Raw genomic sequence first — 12,984 nt, forward strand, 5'->3', positions numbered from 1 at the left:
TCGACAATGGAGTCCTACAGAAATTGGTACAGAATAAGAATTTATTGATTACCAGAGTTTGACCACAATTAATAGCAGTTTAAAACACAATAAGCGCAGAGTAATAAACACATTATAAACGTACCGTCGTCAAAACACGTCCATAGTATTAGCAAGCAGTTAAAAGGTAAGGTAAATATTGCGAAGACAGTGACCAAAAAACTTCGTGTCATAAGTAAAAAATTAAAACACCAGGAGGCATATGATGGTTAGCGCCAGCAGACAGATAGTTTGACTATAAAAGATTTCACTTACATAAGAAGCAATGAGGGCTAGTGAGCCTCCTGTAACGTAAGTCAGACGAAATAAAGCATGAGTCTTAAAGAAATGGAACACTATTAAGAGCGTAAGCCACGTGCTAATAAAGCGTATAAATTTATACACAAATATGACATAGCTTGTAAAAATGGGCCGAAGAGTGGGTGCAATGATCAGGTGTATTTAATGATCAGCTGATGGTGGCGCCGTGGGCGATGGAGAAGCGACGCTACGCTGAACCTTCCATCATCTTGAGGCAGAGGCCGGCCGCTGGGCACATGAGTTCAGCGACGCAAGTAAGAGGGCCCGACCCAGGTGAGCCATCCTACTCGATGGTGAGCGAGAGGTCCCAGTGCGTATTTACAAGTTGTCATTCCCTCTACCTGTAGCTCTTGTAAATAAAAGCTCCCGCACAGCACGCCTACGTGAAACCTTAGCCAGACAGCGGCGTAACATAGGAAAATCTTTTAGGCACATTGATCACTATACAAATAGGTGACCCGCGGCTCAGACTAGCCACCACAGTTAAAACCTATTTAAAAAATAAATACAAAATAAATTACGTTAAAAAACACTGAGATAACAAAGCCGAGAGAAAAATTAGCAAACAGATGCAAGTGGTAGTACTTAACACGTAGTAAAAAGCATTGAGAAAACCGTTTGAATCTACAGGCAAAAATTTAACTATGTGATATAAACCATTTTTTTAAATACGTTTCAACTAGTCAAGAAGCTAACGTAATAAAAAAAATTGTGCAGCTGGCGTTGATTATTTCTATTCTTAAAACGTGCTTCATAGCTGTTGTTTGACAGCAATGAATAAATTTCATATTCCTTGCTTGCATTGCCTCCTCCACATCACTTTATGTACTGCGTCGTGGGCGACCCCTTTTCTTCTGCTGGATTAGTATCCATCGTAGTATCATATCTGATATAGCGTCTTCATTCATGCTATTCATATGGCAAAACCACATCTCTATCCATTTTCAACCTGTACCGCTTTACGTCTTTTCTGATCGTATCCAGCCTCGTTCAACTTGATGTTCGTCTTAAGTAATCCATCTCAGTACCAAGCAGTTTAATCTTACTTTTGTTTGCTAACGTCCGTACAAAACGACAATCCGGACTATAGGCTTATTCATTCTCTTCTTCGTCGTTCTTATCGTTTCGTTCCATAGAGCAGAGCTCTCTTGTTATAGCTCGTCCTATATTAATCCTTCTAGTGCTTTCATCACTGCTTGTGCTCTGTTTATTATATAATACCCAAAGATGTTTTGCCTTTTGCACGTTACTCATTTTCCCTATATCGGTGGTACTTCATTATTCTTGAAGAGTGACTTGATCAAAGCAGATTTTTACTGGAAAAAGCTCACCAGCTTTAAATTTCAAATTTCTAAAAAAAACCGCAACATCCAAATTGCAGGATATATTAGACTTTCAATTGTCCAATGACGCTTCGCGGAAGCACATAGCGTCCCCATAATCCTGTACATCGCTGGAATATTCTGGTACTGAGCGTAGCGCCCGATCTAGCAGCATGCCTCAGCTTCTCTTCCTCTCATCCACCCCGATGAGTACCTGAAACATTCTAAAACGACTCATGGATAACATGCTCTAGAAACCCGTGTTTTTCGTACGCTGTGCATTCCCAGAAGTCCCCCAGTATCTCCAAGCCATCCAGCTAATTCCATACATGTGTTCCACTTAACATCGCTTCTAAATGTCACATCTAAAATAATACTGTATTCATCGCAAAATTAATCTATTACGTCTGCGATGGAATTGAGATCATGGATTTGCATTGAAATCGCCCCATCTTTCTTTTATTTGAAAGTGTGTAGATGTTGTCATTGCCAAGATTTACACTATGTCGAGCATATCCACCTGAATGTCATATGTTCAAAGTAGTATACGCACTTTGTGTTCCTAATAGATCTATCGGCGATTGAAGTAAACACTGAACCAATGACGTAATGCCAGGAAGACCAAGCTCGTGTAGGCATTGGCGCCACCAAGTGAGGGAACGTCTTCTCTGACAATGAAAGATCGTACTCAACGACAAGGATAACTCAGCGTTCTCTACCATAGGGAAAAGTGTTGCACCTAGGTACATCTTTCTGACTTTCGCCTATCGCCAGCGTTGTGGTAGAAGTTTAATATATTTTATTAATCCTTATTTAAACGACGGCATTCACTTTTTATGTGCTGGAGTCTTTTTCTGAAATTACAGATATTACTACAGAAAATTAAGGTTTTTCAAATGTGGAAACATGTTTTAAGGTACAGCATAGTTATGTACCAAGGAACAAATATTACACTGAAATCTAAAAGCATTGCAACCGAAAAAGTATTGTCAATATTGTATTTCATCGTCTATCTGCTACATTATCAATCCACTTCACACCAATAGGCAGTAAGTGAAATCAAATTAAGCCCACATATTGCCAAAAACCGGTTACAAGTTACAAACATTTTGAAAAAGAAGCTATTGGAAACAGAAACCAATTTCCATATTGAAGACATCTGAAATTATCAAGAAATTAAAGAAATTCAGTTCATTGCTAAGTATCACAAGTTCCATGGTAAGAGATTTCCTTCTGCTTCAAAGAACCAGATGGCGCCCGATAGAGGAAGTATGGCTTAACAGTTCAAATATTATATAAATATTTCTTAAAATACATTTTACTGACTATAAAACTTTGTACTTAATATCTTCCAAATAACTTTAGCATATTATGCAGCACTTAAATGTGTAGAACGTGCCGGCCGAAGTGGCCGCGCGGTTCTGGCGCAGCAGTCTGGAACCGCGAGACCGCTACGGTCGCAGGTTCGAATCCTGCCTCGGGCATGGATGTGTGTGATGTCCTTAGGTTAGTTAGGTTTAACTAGTTCTAAGTTCTAGGGGACTAATGACCTCAGCAGTTGAGTCCCATAGTGCTCAGAGCCATTTGAACCATTTTTGTAGAACGTAAAATTTAAAAATGCTGGACAAAATACAATCTCACGTCTAAAAACAACAAAAGCTGTAGAAAATAGAGGAAACTCCTTATGGCAGTCTCTAGTGTGCATTTCTTTAGTGGTTCTAATATCAGTCACTAGACCGAAGTAACTACCAAGAAACACTCCTGTGTTCCTAGGCACATGGTCCTACAGGTACAACACACTCCTCTGTACGATGAAACGGAGGTATATTTGGTAAAAATATAATAATTTTGTCTTGAAAGGAGGATATAAGATGAACATCAACAAAAGCAAAACGAGGATAATGGAATGTAGTCGAATTAAGTCGGGTGATGCTGAGGGAATTAGATTAGGAAATGAGACACTTTTCTTAATGATATGGTATGGAGTTCACAATGTCCTGCAGTCCATCAAGTCTAACAAGGAGAGGGCTTACTCTGCAAGACACTAATTTCGACGAGCGCAGACATACTAATCGGAGGCCACTCGAAATAAACTCCGACCGTTCCCACAGTAAATAAGTAAATAATTAAACAGATAGAGGCCAAATATCATAACATAGGATCCGTTTCGCCTCAGACGAAATCGTTGACCAGTGAACAACGAATTTCTCGATCTTTCTAAAATTTTCATGTTGATGACCTGATATGCAAAATTGGCCCGTTCAACGAAGGAAAATTAGAGGAAAAAAGTTCACGAAGTCGAAAATTTTTGTACAGTGGCAGGAGAAGTATCACCAACAACATACTCAAAATCCGCACCTGTGGGGTGTGAGCGTTGAGGTAGGGGGGCGTTTAAAGGTCAGTTTTTTACGTTTTTCTTATATAACTCGAAAACTGTGGCTTCTATCGAAAACATTTTCCGGTAAAAAATTAAACTGTATTAAATTTCCTACAGAAAATGGTCTATTCATTTTTTCTCTGGAACTAATCATTTCTGCGTTACAGGGGATGGAAAAACTGCAAATTATTAAAAATAGTGTTATAACGGTATAAAATTAATGTTTAATGGCCGACGAACTTAGAAATGGAAGAAAATCTACATTAGTTATTATAAAATAATCATAGAGACCCTTCCGCAGCACGCCTTGTAAATCATTGATGACACAGTGCCGAGACACATCAATCGAGAGCGTTTTCCACAAAATGCGTTGTGCGGAGACACGTTAGGGAAGTGTCTGTTTTCCATAAAATGCGTTAATCCCAAATGGAATACATACATTAGTTACCAATAAAACTACATATATGGAGAGAATCTAAGTAAATTTCGCGCACCGCCTTGCACTGCTAGTAAGGAAATTGATTGTTAGGCATCTTGTATGGCTGTTCTAGCTTTCTTCTGGGTAAAGGTCATTTCCCCTCACCAGAACTGCCCGCTCTTCAGTTTATGCACTGAATAATCGACGATACCCTCCCCACAACTTCCCGTCCAGTTCTCTTATGTGAGCAGACAATGTTACTTCACTGTGCTAATGTTTAAATAGTTGAGTGACTTTCAGTTTATTAAGTGAGTACTTATTTATCGTAACTAAGGGAGTTTTTATTTAAAACATGTTCCTATAAACAATGGCTGAGATTTGTTTAATCTGTAAGAGCGATGTCAGTGAGCTAAGCAATATTGATGAGGAAGGAATATGTGGACTGGTAAATGCCAGTTATTTGAGGAAGGATAGGAAAGCTGATAGTTTCAGAAACAAAAAACATTGTGTTCATGCCATCTTGCAGAAATGATTCGACCAGAGCTAAGGTAATTAAAATATTTCTGAGACAGGATGTTTCAGCGGAACAGCCTTCAAAATCAGCTGTAGTCAAACGTTTGCGTTCAGCTGAAGCGAAATGATTTTAAAACTATATATCGTATGCGGAAGCTGTTGATGATGAGTTTTTCGATAAACAGAAGAAAAAATGGCGGCGAAAGGTGTACAGAGGTCGATACTTCAGTAACGATAATACGATCACAAATCGTGGAAAGGAGAGGAAGGATGAATGGGGAGACACCACCCGAAAAAGCATCAGCGCTATTGGGGATCTACATGTTGCAGATTCAAGACATCACGAGGACTGCTACAAAATGTTCCTTATAAGCTCATCATATAAGTCTAGAAAATGCGAACTCTCTGAGAATGGAGGTACTATATAGGCGAATGACGACTGCCAGTTCACCTTACACGGGTAGTTTCAGGAACACTACCTCCTATGAAGAAAATCATGGACATTCAGGTAATTTGCCAAGCTCCTGAATCTCAGCAAGATCTGAATAAACTCCAGTATGTTGCAATCTTAAAAGCATCAACAAAGCCAAATCCAGGCCTCGCCTCGCTGCCACCAACCATAGAAGCTGCAAACCACCACTCTTTAAAAGTTTATTTACAGGTATATTTATTTTATTAATTTTCCCTTTCTATATAATGCTTTTTGCAACACCATTTCTTCTTACTTACAAGTGCTTGTATTCTTTTTTTACAGATACAACAATGGGTCAATAACCCCTCAACCGCAGACCAGGTGGTGATGGAACTGAGGGAAGGCTGGATCGCTCGCTCTACGCAGGCAGGGACAACCAAAGAGCCAGCACCACGTGAAGCTATGCCGAACAACATCTGGGCCGTAGGTGATTATGTGGATGCCGAAAAGCCGGCATTACGTGTTCCGTGGTTTTGCGACACGTGCCACGGCACGACTATGAATGGTGCAAGATTACACGATCTGCAAGATGATGACGATAATCACACTGCTGTTGATTTTTAAATGTGTCCATTCAGTATAAGATATTGTTTTATAATAACTAATGTAGATTTTCTTCCATTTCTAAGTTCATCGGCCATTAAACATTAATTTTATACCGTTATAACACTATTTTTAATAATTTGCAGTTTTTCCATCCCCTGTAACGCAGAAATGATTAGTTCCAGAGAAAAAATGAATAGACCATTTTCTGTAGGAAATTTAATACAGTTTAATTTTTTACCGGAAAATGTTTTCGATAGAAGCCACAGTTTTCGAGTTATATAAGAAAAACGTAAAAAACTGACCTTTAAACGCCCCCCTACCTCAACGCTCACACCCCACAGGTGCGGATTTTGAGTATGTTGTTGGTGATACTTCTCCTGCCACTGTACAAAAATTTTCGACTTCGTGAACTTTTTTCCTCTAATTTTCCTTCGTTGAACGGGCCAATTTTGCATATCAGGTCATCAACATGAAAATTTTAGAAAGATCGAGAAATTCGTTGTTCACTGGTCAACGATTTCGTCTGAGGCGAAACGGATCCTATGTTATGATATTTGGCCTCTATCTGTTTAATTATTTACTTATTTACTGTGGGAACGGTGGGAGTTTATTTCGAGTGGCCTCCGATTAGTATGTCTGCGCTCGTCGAAATTAGTGTCTTGCAGAGTAAGCCCTCTCCTTGTTAGACTTGATGGACTGCAGGACATTGTGAACTCCATACCATATCATTAAGAAAAATAATTTTAAGTCATTACCTCAAATTTAAGATACCGAACACCGGTAGGCTCAACAATGCTGAAGTCGAACTATATACGATCACGAGGATACTATAGAAGATGAGCTGTAAGCAGGGGTGAAAATTTTTCATCTGCACTAATTCTCTCGGAGCTTTGCGCTCCTTGCAGCAGATTTCTCTAGCACATAGAACACTCCCAAACATCTTGGACACTCTTTTCAAACTGCAAACACGAGGGAATGTTGTCATATGCCGAATAGCAGGCAGATACCGCAGACAAGGACGCATGTCATGTAACTGAGTACCTTTCTGTGCCAGTCGTTTTTCTACCACATTTAAATAGATACGTCATTTGTCAGGGGCGGACCGGCTAGTGGGAGGTGACTAGCACCAGCTGCAGCCTGTCACTATGGCCAGTTTGTACCAGTGACACGCGGTCAAGATTCCCTCAGAAGACCTCATACTGATACAGGAAACTCACCAGTGACACGTTGGGTACTCCACCGGCGGATATATTCAACACTCTTAGTATATGTAGTTCTTTTTTTAATATTGGTTCCACAACAGCATTACATTTCTCGAAAGCAGCCATTTACTTGCATGATACTTTCTTATTTAAATTAAACGCTGGATTTAATTTCGTTTGCGATTAGATAATTCTGCTGTCGCTATGTGATATCGCTTTAAAAGTGTAAGAAACCGTAATTAGCTGCTCACAAATTATAAACAGTCTCACGCAAGAATATGATTTTTTCAATCTATTTTATTTGCCAATTAGAGTGTATCCCTGCAATTAGATACGACCTTCCTCTCTGTTTCACGCGACGGCTAGACGAGTGTCGAGTTTAAAATTGTGTCGGGTATCAGGAGATCTTACTAAATTTCTGGCTCAGATGGTTCAATTGGCTCTGAGCACTATGGGACTTAACATCTGTGGTCATCAGTCCCCTAGAACTTAGAAGTACTTAAACCTGACTAACCTAAGGACATCACACACATCCATGCCCGAGGCAGGATTCGAACCTGCGACCGTAGCAGTCGCGCGGTTCCGGACTGAGCGCCTTAACCGTGAGACCACCGCGGCCGGCTTAATTTCTGGAGCGTAGTTGTTGATGTGTATCTGAACGGCAGTGCCTTTCCTGATATATACCGGTCAGTCAGCCACATAAATCGGACACACAGTTTTAAATAATCACATTTTACTGTTGCAGTTTTAATTAAAAATGTTCCTTCTCACGCCTATTAGAGATGTATAAAACAATGCGTAAGAGTGTGTGTGTGAGAGAGCGAGACAGTTAGCGTGTGTGTGTATGCGTGTGTGCATGCGCGTGCGCGAATGTGTTGCGTGTTTGTGTGTGGGAGAGAGTGAGTGAGTGAGTGGGTGTGCGCCCGCGCACGACAGAGAGAAAGAGAGAGAGAGAGGGGAGGGGGAGGGGGGGAGGAAGAAGGAGAAAAAGAGAAGGAGAGAGGGAGATTGAGAGAGAGAGAGAGAGAGAGAGAGTTTCAGCATGTGCCAAAATACCTGGTTATTTCTAGTTTTTATATATATATATATATATATATATATATATATATATATATATATATATATATATATATATATATATATTACAGCTTAACCGGCCACATGCATCTGAAAAACAATTTTAATACTCTTTTGTTCTCGTTGAGCGTTTCATAACGAGATAATTTAACTCCTGATCATTACTGCAGTTCTGTCATACGGAAAGGAAAAATTTATATTCTTAGAATGAGTTGTCCAGCTGAGATTCTATATGCCCCTACAACCAGACAACCAACAAAACAACCTTCACCGTTGCCTGCATCACATATAAAGTCGTCTTACATTATTGTTTCGATTTATTCCAGAAAAGCCTTCGTAAACGGTAAAATTTTAGCGAAATACAATTGTTGTTTGGTGTAAGCATCAGCAGCTAAACACAAGCAGTTACAACGTACTGAGTGTAAGTAGGGTGAACGACACGTTATTATCAGTTCACAAATTTGCCAAACATTCACTGGAAACAGTAACATCGATTAAACATTTGAGATTATGTAATGCAGCGATTTAAAATGGAATGACCACATGAAATTAATAGTAGAAAAAGCAGATGCCAGACTGAGGTTCATTGGAAGAGTCCTAAGGAAGTGTTATCCATCCGTAGAGGATGTAGCTCACAAAAGCCATTTTCTACCGATACTAAAGTATTGCTTCTTGGTGTGGGTCCAATCCTCGATATGAGTGAGAAAAGGGAGATGATGCAAAGAAAAGGAGCGTAATTCGTCACGCTTTCCCTTAGTAAGAACGAGAGTCAGTGAGATGCTCATTCAGCTTCACTGGCAGACGTTGCGAGACAGGCGTTGTGCACCACGATATCGTCTGCTACTATAATTCCGAATTTCCTAGACGGGTTGAAAAACATATTGTTCCCAGCTACACATGTTGTTGTGTCGTCTTCAGTCCAAAGACTATCTGATGCAGCTCTCCATGCTACTCTATCCTGTGCGAGCCTCATCATCTCCGAGTAACTATTGCAACCTACATCCTTCTGAATCTACTAACTATTCTTCTCTTGGTCCCTCTCTACGATTTTTACTCCCTCACGCTTCCCTCAAATACTAAAATGGTGATGGTGATGCCTCAGAATGTGTTCTACCAACCGATCCCTTCTTCTAGTCAGGCTGTACCACACAAATTTCTCTTCTCCCCAATTCTGTTACATATCTCCTCATTAGTTACATGATCTACCCATCTAATCTTCAGTATTCTTCCGCAGAACAACATTTCAGAGGCTTTTTCTCTCTTCTTCACTTCCAAACATGGCAGCACTTCATAAAATTACTTTCAGCAATGACTTCCTGACACTGAAATCTATACTCGATGTTAATATATTTCTCTTCTTCAGAAACGCTTTTCTTCCCATTGCCAGTCTATATCCTCTCTACTTCGACCATCATCATTTATTTCAGTTACAAATATCTTGCTGTAGGACCATCAATGGAAAATCAGCTTCGAGATCATTTCGGAGGCTTCCCACAGTTGTTCTTCCTGCTCATCGTTAGCAACTGAAACTAGCAAAGTGGGATATGACAGTAGTATAGGAAGTAGCCTCCATCACACATTGTAAGATGGTTTGCGCAGCATTCCAGATTATATTCCGCCAGTTTTTCCGGCGCCGTTTCGAAGCTAAGGTATCAGAAGAGTTTCGTAAAACAGTAAACTGCACATCTTTCTGCTATGTAAACGCAAGCATGCTTAACATCAGTCACAAAGGTGGCGAAAAAAGGATCAGTGAGCCCTGCAATTTGGGAAAAGTTTTCCTGTTGCCGGCATTTTCATCAGTAACGAGTGGTTTTGGAATTCCAGCTTGCCCTGTAATTCCCCGCTTATGGCGCTCTCTCAGTGTTGTTTTGACGGACGGAGTTCGTGATTGTGACATTCAGTTCTGCAGTGACTTTTGCGATTATTGTCCTCTTATTTTCGTAACAATCCTGTTCGGTGACCGTTCACCACGATCACGCAGAACACACTTTCATCTGCGCTCTGACTTCCGCTTTTCCTGCATGCGGTGCATATTTGCGATACTGTGGTATAAATCTGGAAGTGAAGCAACCGTCACACGAGCACCAACAATTTCCCTCCTTTCGAATACGTATATCTCCGAGATGATACACTCACAACTACATCATGATTGACACTTGCAACGCATTGAAAACATTTCACATGTGCCGTTCGTAGTCAAATACAGCAGCGCAACCTGCAGGCATTTCTAGCATCTTCCACTTACGTTCACGCAAGTTTTTCTCGCTATGTTTCCATATTTTTGTCCAACCCCCGTAGGACCTGTTAATTGGGAGTCAGTCCCATTTGCCGGCCGTGGTGACCGAGCGGTTCTAGGCGCTTCAGTCTGGAACCGCGCGACCGCTACGGTCGCAGGTTCGAATCCTGCCTGGGGCATGGATGTGTGTGATGTCCTTAGGTTAGTTAGGTTTAAGTAGTTCTAAGTTCTAGGGGACTGATGACCTCAGATGTTAAGTCCCATAGTGCTCAGAGCCATTTGAACCATTTGAACCATCAGTCCCATTTACAAATGTGGCTAATTAACTCTGCAGATAACAACCAAGCCCCATACTCCTTGTTGTCAGTACAACAGTTTCCTTTTGCTACTCCTGTACGCCAACGTGAACGATAATCGGTATTACTCCCCGTAATTTTTCCACTTCATATTCTCCTCGCACTGTTACTCCCAGTTGTTTTTATGGGTTGAAAATTTCCAGTCGTTAAATGTTGCTTCATTTTTACAGTCGCGAAGTGCACACCTGAGCATTTGTCTGATTTAAGCGCTAAATGGCAGTCTTGGCACCTAACCGGTGTTTCGAGCAGATTTGACTGGATATTACTACATTTACTGCAGATAAATCTTCCCCACAGATAACAGTATCGTTTGCAAGAAGTTTGAGATTGCAGCCAATACAATCTTCTTAGCCATCTTTTACGAGTACGGCATGAACAGTAATGGTCATAAAAGGGCACAGGTGATATGACTCCTGTCTGTAGATGAGTTTGCACCCAGGACGAGTTAGCAGTTGCCGCTGTAACCTTGGTTTGGTAACGGTGCACGTAATATACGCATGCAGGCACTTCTAACGCCACTCCTCAGCAGAAGGGTACACCTGCATAAACAGGTAGCTGTCCGCATCTGTCTTGCGCAAAGCCTTCGTCGCAGCCGCTTGATTTAATACTGACGTATTTTGTAGTTATGTTCCGACGTAGACAAGAACGAAAGACTACACCACACATCTGGTCCAAATAAAGTCCACATCGGAACATTACTCCAAACTGCACCAACTTTAAATGAGGCAGCTTTAGTGGAAGCTGAAGTAAAGTGGTCCATACTCGGTGATAATGCAAGTTCGACTTTTCAAATAGTGTCACTTGAGAATTCCGATAGTTAAACTTCCAGGCGACGCTGATGCCTTTGCTTGCAATAAGAGTGAAGACGTGACATAGGTACTGTTAAGTGATTCACAGTCAATTCTATTTACAACTGCCGTTATAAAATGCATGTCTCCATAAAGAAAAAGTGTTTCAAAATGAAATGATAATTAAGTAGACACCCTAGCTGCAAGCAGGCGTTGATACACTTCATTGGGGACATGTTGAAAATGTGTGCCCCGACCGGGACTCGAACCCGGGAGTATGATGGGCAAACATCTATTAGGCGCACTACGAATGTAGTGTTGTGGACATGTTGGGAATGTGGATCTCACGGGGAGCGTGCAAGGGATAAGTCCCTGCAGACGCACTATCCTCTGTGCCCGCGGTGGCTCAGATGGATAGAGCGTCTGCCATGTAAGCAGGAGATCCCGGGTTCGAGTCCCGGTCGGGGCACACATTTTCAACATGTCCCCAATGAAGTGTATCAACGCCTGCTTGCAGCTAGGGTGTCTATTTAATTATCATTTCATTTCGAGCAAAGCTGCATGGTCATCGACGGTAACTGTTCTTTCGGGAACAGATACTACCGTCATATATAGTTAAAAGTGTTTCATTTATGAAGTTAGAAACCGATGTCAACATCCTTTAACAAGCAACAATTTGCTGATCGAGTAACCAACTAATCGAGTGTTACCATTACCACTGAGGAGCTCGAAATGCTGAACAAACAAATTTAACGAGTCGCAACATAATCGCTATAAGGTTTCACCGCAATCCAGGAAATACTTCTTTTGTTACAAAACCAGTAATGGATCAGAAAAATTTCATTAACCAGCTAACTATTTTCTGTCAGTTGTGACCATCTTCAGACCGCCCGGCCGGTTAGCCGTTCGGTCTAACTCCCTGCTTTCCGGGTGAGAATGCGTGCCGGTCCCCGGCACGAATCCGCCCGGCGGATTGGTGTCGAGGTCCGGTGTGCCGGCCAGTCTGTGGATGGTTTTTAAGGCGGTTTTTCATCTGCCTCGGCGAATGCGAGCTGGTTCCCCTTATTCCGCCTCAGTTACACTTTGTTAGCGATTATTGCGCAAACACTTTCTCCGCGTACGCGTACACCATAATTTCTCAACCACGCAAACATCGCGGTTACACTCGATTGTTGTAAGACGTTTCCGGGAGATTCCACTGGGGGCCGAACCGCACAATAAGCCTGGGTTCGGTGTGGGGAGGTGGTGAGGTGAGGTGGACTGCGATAGTCGTCGTGGGGTTGTGAACCACTGAGGGCTACAACGGGGACGCAGCCACTCCTTCGTTTCTAGCTCCCC

General features: G+C 41.5%; 1 non-coding gene across 1 annotated transcript; it reads left to right on the forward strand.

Annotated features, from left to right (window-relative positions):
• Positions 1 to 12,040: 12,040 nt before the first annotated feature.
• On the forward strand, positions 12,041 to 12,115 carry Trnat-ugu (transfer RNA threonine (anticodon UGU)). Its single transcript has one exon. It is a non-coding gene; the product is annotated as a tRNA-Thr (tRNA).
• The last annotated feature ends 869 nt before the right edge of the window (positions 12,116 to 12,984 follow it).

The sequence above is a fragment of the Schistocerca nitens genome, chromosome 4 (assembly GCF_023898315.1).
Source record: "Schistocerca nitens isolate TAMUIC-IGC-003100 chromosome 4, iqSchNite1.1, whole genome shotgun sequence".
In the NCBI taxonomy this organism is placed as follows: Eukaryota; Metazoa; Arthropoda; class Insecta; order Orthoptera; family Acrididae; genus Schistocerca; species Schistocerca nitens.